Consider the following 7,145-nt stretch of genomic DNA (forward strand, 5'->3'; position numbering starts at 1 on the left):
TTTTTTTGCCATACAAGTGCCTGAAAATCCTCAGAACCCTCATCTATTATCTGAAAGTGAGGTACCATTCACCATGATAAGCTCTGTGTCCCAGCGACCTGATTCCTCCAAGGGGCAGGGCCTGCCATGGAGAATGGACTGTGGTTCTGGGAGCCATCTTGGGATGGAAGCTGCAAAGCCGGCCCTGGCATCTTACCCACATCACGAGAGGGGGCATTTACTGACCTGGAATGAGACTGCGGGCTCAAGATGCGAGGGCAAAAGTTAACGGAGACTGTGGGCAGGCACGGAAGTGATCTGGAACAGTGGCTTAAAATTTGTCCACCCCCCCTCCAAGATATAAACTATAATAAATCCACATAAAAATATATTATATGGTTTGTCTGATAGCACAAGAGACCCCAAGAGAACTCTGGTGACAAAATTGGCACAGCCGGCAGGGTGGCATTAAAAATGACAAACCACGGAAGTTTGGAAAAAGCTAGAGAGCTGATGGCAGTGCTGATGTGGGTTTTACAATGGGTTATAAAATTTGTAACTAAAAAGAGGCCAGCCATGCAGAAGGTTGAGCCACAGCTGTGTTGTAAATGTGCAGGTATGCTGCAGGTATGGGAAGATCTGTAGATTTGTTAAAGGTTATCCAGAGGCTAGAAAAACTTTTACCCCCAAAAGGAGTGCCCAGAGAGGGGGCATGGCCACTTTGTATAATAAAAGATGTCCCCCACGCAGGGGAAGTTGAAAAGGCCAGGGAGGTCCTGGCAGATCCAGTTGCAGAGCTTGAGCTGGGGGGCGGGGGAAGGGGGGTGCAGAAGGGTGTGGGGAGGACACAACACTTTAACTTGTGTAAGGTCCAAGGACTCAGAGGAAAAGACAGATAATAGTAAAAAAACAAGATGACCTAAAAATAAAAGTAGCTAAAGCTGCCCCACAGATTCAACTGTTGATACAAAAGGAAAAAAAAGCTAACAGTGGTGTCTAGGAAATACTCTACGCTGGAACTGTTAAAACTAGGAAAACCTTACAAGCAAGCAATCAGAGAGCACTTAGCCCTGTGGCTTGTGAGAGTATGGGACATGGGAGCAAATGATGTCAGTCTAAGTCCCTCAGAAGCTTCACAGCTGAGTTATATAACCACCCATCCATCCTTGCGATATAGACTGTTCAACCTAGGCCAATGCAGGAGAGAGCAGTCCTTAATGGGATGGCTGGTTGAAGGCATTAAAGATATGTGGTTGTCACCAAGGGAGATTAACATGATTAGCCAGGGCTGGAGGACGATAAAGGAGGAGCAGGCATTAATGAGAGAACTAGGTATGAGAAAAGCAATATATAACGTCCAGTTCATTGGGACAGATAAGACTGTGTTCACCAGAGATATGAAGGGAAGCTTAATTCAACTGGGACCCTGAGAATGGTATAGAGCTTTAATGTTTTAGTAAACCCTTTCCTGGGACAGAATCTTTGTAAAGTGAGAGAGGCTTTAGCAGATCTGAGTGACTCTGACCAGCATGTAAAATGTGTCTGTAAAATAACAGAACAACCTACAAGAGATAGAAAAAAGACCAGACAGAAGAAATGGTCCGCTTGGGTTACTCAAAAACAAATGTGGCCATCAAGCCCAAATCACTAGAGAAAAAATTGATAGAAAACCAAATTCGGTACTAAGGCATTTCTGGAAGGTTTTAAAACCAGAATAACAGATTACAAAAGACATCCAAAGGATAAAAACTGTACAAGGGGTGGTTAAGAATCCCCAAGGAGTAAATAAGGTGCACTTCTCTTCTGATAAAAGCTATACTGGGATGGAAGCAGTTTTTCCCACCAAGTTCTCCCCCAACAACCAGGTGTGACCAATGGGGAGATGACAGATATGGCTACAGTCAGGAGGCAGACCCAGAGCCTGCCTGACTCAGGGAACTAACAAGTGCAGCAGGGACAGGAGAAACCCCCTGCCCCCCTAGCCCAGTGCAGGGTCAGGCTACTGCAGCCAGTACCTATAAGTGTATCAAGAATAAAAGAATACAGAGACTCCATGTAAAATCCCCCAAGTGTGAAATGACTCCAAAGGGATAACTAAAAATGGTAAAGAGCTAACCAAATTAATGCCTCGTACCCATGCTATGGTACCTAATAAGGATCTAAGGAGAAAACAGTTAATACGAATGGACAAAACCTTTCCATACTGTGTTAGACCTTGTCTATGACTGATTTAATATATAATGTTAACCTTCCTTTGAGTGTTTTACAGATGTACAACCCATTTGAAAGATACCTGAAGAAGCAAAGGCCAGCTATAGCTATAAGATTCTTGGAAGTTTTATGGTTGGATAAGATGAAGACAGAGACTCCCAAACTATACAACTGTTAAGAAAACCTACAGTACTAGGGGTAGGTTTCCCCCACCCATGAGCTATTGGTCAGAGAGATCCTAGAGGTCCTCATATTCACCAAGGCTATTGTCATGAATGTCGGTTGTACACTAGAAAGGTTGGTAAGGCCATGTTACTGAGAACACTGCATGTTGTAAGCACGGGAAAAGAAGAAGAGATGGAGCTGATACTAAGCCAAAAAACTCCATGCCACTGGATGGATGACGTTCATATTGCCAGAAGGCACTATGCAAATGGTTGGAGAAGAAAGAATCCCCTATGATTCTACTCAACAATGGACACCGCATACTGCACATTATGGACATGCCAAGCAATGCCTACAAGTGAAATAATGGCTTGACCAACATAGGTAAAACTGACAAATTTCTAATTGGATAAGGCCCACTCCTAGGGGTGGAACACACATCTGGTACTGTAGACCAGGCACACCCCCTGTGTCGAGAAAGGCTACAGGCCCTAGTGGGGAAGCCATCACAAGTATACTGTTTAATGAATATAGTACACATACTGGGATATCTTCTAGACATTTGTATTTACATTCATGCTTGTTTAAATCTGTCTACTTCCTTCCATTTGTCTTTATAGTAGAAGAAACACCACTGAGATAGATCAATGGCTACAGCTTAAAGACAAACAATGTGGAGGCCCAAGAAGTCACTATCTCACCATGATACAAGAAAGATCGCCCTACATCTGTCACCCCTCCAAGGCTCAGGGACCTTAGTGGAAGATAGGCGGAAAGATTGTAAGAGAGGAGGAAAGGGGTGGAGAGTGTGTCCCAGAGACCTGATTCCTCCAAGGGGCAGGGCCTGCTGTGGAGACTGGACTGCAGAGGGGCTTCTGGGAGCCATCTTGGGATGGAAGCTGCAAGCCGCCAGGAACACGTGGTGGCAGATGTGGAGAAAAAGATGGCCCTGCTGTCTTACCCACGTCACGAGAGGGGGCATTTACCAACCTGGAATGAGACTATGGGCCCAAGATGCGTGGGTGAAAGTTATCGGAGACTGTGGGCAGGTGTGGAAGCGATCTGGAAAGTGGCAGCCCGCCTAGTAGAGCTGGGTGCTGGGTGCTGGGTGTTAGTCTCTGTAAGTTTCTCCATCCCCCACAAGATATAAACTATAATAAATTCACATAAAATATATTATATGGTTTGTCTGATAGTGCAAGAGACCCCAAGAGAACTCTGGCAACAAGCTCTTTTTCTCAAAAACAAAAACAAAAACAAAAACAAAAAAAACTTTTTACTTTTCTTTCCTTCCCATACTTCCTTCTTTCCTTCCTTCTTTCCTTCCTTCCTTCCTTCCTTCCTTCCTTCCTTCCTTCCCTCCTTCCTTCCCTTTTCCCTCTTCTTTCTCTTCCTCTTGCCACTTTGTGACAAAGGTTTTCATGTAGTCCAAGCTGGCCTTAAACTTGCTATGTAACCTAGGCTGGCCTTGAACTCCTGATCTCTTACCTCTACCTCCCAAATGTTGTGATTATAGGAATGTGCCACCCTACCTGGCACCATGGTGTTCTCTTTTTAAAAGATTTGTTTATTGTTATGTTATTTTCATGAGTGTACTGTCTGAATGTATATAAGAGCACTGTGTTTAGGCAGTGCTTTTGGAGGCCAGAAGAGGGTGTCAGATCACCCAGAATTGGAATTACAGAAGTCTTTGAGTCACCATGTGGGTGCTGGGAGTAGCAAGTGGTCTTAAGCTTACTATTGTGCCAGTTCTCCAATCCCTATGGCATGTTCTTAAGCAGAAGAATTTCTATCTAATAATAGGATGCTATCAACTATGAATACATTGTAAATCTTGGTCACACATGAAAAAGGACAAGTTTCATAAATACATGGAATAGGGTAGGGTGCCTGCCTTGATTTAGTGCTACAGAAATCTAAAGACAAGTAGCTAGAAGAAAGAGAGCAGGAAGACAGAGCCTTTGAAAGGCTAATGTGTCCGGATCACAGAGAGTGAAGGCTAACAGGCCCGAGGATGAAGCTGGAGAAATATACAGGGCACCATTTTCCTCCCAGAAAACCAATCATACCCAAGAAAGGCCTTGGGGGAATCTTACCAAGTGCTGAGATGAAATTTGTCTGCCTGCCCCTTTCAGCTCTCAGTTCTGGTCCTTCTCCCTATGGCTACCCAGGACCATATAAGTGGAAGCAATTTCCCTTGCCATTTTTTGTGGTAGGAGAAAGTCTCAATGCTAACACTGTCCATTAATAATGATAGTAATTCTTGAAATATAGCCTCCTAATAATGGACTGGCCAGCCCTTCCTTCTTTGTGCCCTTCGTTCAGTGTGAAAACTCATAGAAACAAGCAGTTCTTGATGCCTCCCTCTTTGTCACCCTTGGTTCTATTTAAGTAAGCACATCTGGACAGCTACAGCTGGATGAGTGTGCCAGAATAGGTGTACCTAGGTAGGCATGCTTGTATAGGATCAGGAGTCAAAAGGAACCTCTTAGTTCCTGGCCAGCAACTTTGACTACAGTAAGATGCTTCCCTGCAAGCTTTCCAAGGCATTTAAATATTCTGTTTCTTAAAAACCCAGGCTATCCCAGCCTCTACAGAAACTTTTGTGCAATAGAAAGAATGAGTCACTCCCATGGGGCCAATGCAGAATTTGGTCAAGGAACCTGGGCTGGAGTTCAGCCCACCTTGGAGTTCACCCAGAACCATTTGTTCAGTCAGCAAACTGTACAACCACCTAAGGCAGCCCTGCTTAAAAGAAGTTATGAACTCAGTCAGGAATAAAAGACCCTGACCTCATCTATGAGAAAATGGCCTCCAGTTCATGTGGAGCTGGAATTACCATCTCTATCATTTGCTCATGAGCTCAGGCAGATTTTAATACAGCACACTATAGGATAAATCATGGGCCGGCCTGGCAGGATGCAAAAGCCAGAGAGAGATGTGCGTTCTAATGCCTTCTCCTACTAGCTAGGTGGACTTGGGCTTCTGAAGCCTTGTTTTGTCAGCTATAAAAGGGTGATAGAAATTCGTATCACACTGGGATGCTGTGAGGGTTGAATGAGAGACTGGATGCAAAGCTGCTCCAGTAAAGCTGCCACCCAGCAGATGTTAGTTGACCACTGGCTCCTTGCCAGAGGCGGGGGCAGGGACAATTTGAGGCATGTGTTCCAGCACCAGGAGATGCTGAGAAGCAGCAGGGCTCCTTCTCTCTTTCTGGTGACTCACGGTTTGGTGACTAGTAAGTCTGGGAGACAGCCCATCTTGGTGGGAAGGAAGCTACCTCCTAGCTCCATGCAGTTAGCGTACTGTAGGGGGTGGAGGGCAGCCTGGGAGGAGAGACAGGACTCCTAAAAGAAATCTGTCACAGTTTGAGAAATAAAGAAAAACAGGAAATGCTATGAGCAATATCAAAACAAAATTTCTTTTAATATGGGAACTTGCAGATACAAATTGGGAGCACAGAGCATGGTAAGAAATCAGGGACTCTGTTTAGGAAAGGGCATCTGGGATAGAAACCAAGTGTGGAGGGACACCTGAGCACCCCCCCCGCCCCCATACTGGAACTTCACCAAGGGTAGGGCAAAGTTCAGAAAAGATGCTTATTTTTTGCAGCACCTGGAGTTTTTCCTCTCTACATATGGGGCAGAGTTTCAATATCCAGGACCCCTGATTCAGACTGGAGTCCAGGCTTAGTTTCTTTTGTCATTAATGTAACATTCATGAGAGGTCAGATCTATTTCTCATTTAGTCATTTACTAAAAGCAAGTTAGTGGAAATACCTATTTTATGCCAGGTAATGTGCCAGACACCAAAATTAAAAATGGTAATAAGACATGAGGCAAACCTTAATTTGGTCTTAACTCCCAGTGTATATGCAGATACCAGTACATGTGCCTATGCATACGCCCAAGTGTGTGTTTAATATCAGTCTTTGTGATTATGTTTGCCTATGTGAATTTATATAGATATAAGTCCATGTGTGAATACACAAATATATGTGCATGTTTAAGTGCAAATGATATTTGTAAGTCTAAGTGTTTCACTGTCTGTGTGTACATTTTTTTCCCCAATTAAGGATGAAGTATAGAGAAGTATAATGTGAATTCTCTCCAATAGGCCTGAGGGTTATGAGTCTAGAAAAGGGCAATCATTGGAGAACCCTTTGCTTTAGGGATCCTGGACCTGCCTCCACATTCTGCCTTGCACCCTGGTTACCTCATGAATAGCAGGATGGACACAGTTAGAAGTGTGGACCTGAGGTCCCAGGCAGATATAAGTGACTAAGAGAGAACAGGGCAAGCAGGAAACAAAAACGGGATCCAGAGACTAGAACTGGGCAGAGGTTAGAATGCCAGGCAATGGCTGAGGGCTTGGTAGTTACAAGAGAAATGGACACATAAAAGATCAAGACATGGCAAACCTCAGAACACAGAATGATGTCAAGATAAAACCCATCAGGTAGAGCCTTACCCAAGGCTGCTGAGTGGCCACCAGTGTTACAGGTAGTGATCTGGGTCTGGGGACCCCTGTGGAAATATCCAGGTTCTTGTGTCTCAAGGGCTATGAATTAAATCAGGGAACATGGTTAGAAATTAAAATGAAGAGAGTTTATTAAGACAGGGAAAACACTCCTAAAAATGGGAGTGAGCTAATGAACTGGGGAAAAAGCACTCAAAAGTGATGGACCAGGTGCCACATGAGCTCTTACAGGACATGTGCACAGTACCTGCTACTCCTATATTTGCAGGGTCTGTTGTATGAAGCCTAGGTGGAGAAGGGTTTCTAGTCTT

The sequence above is a fragment of the Nannospalax galili genome, unplaced genomic scaffold (assembly GCF_000622305.1).
Source record: "Nannospalax galili isolate Female #2095 unplaced genomic scaffold, S.galili_v1.0 scaffold335, whole genome shotgun sequence".
NCBI lineage: Eukaryota > Metazoa > Chordata > Mammalia > Rodentia > Spalacidae > Nannospalax > Nannospalax galili.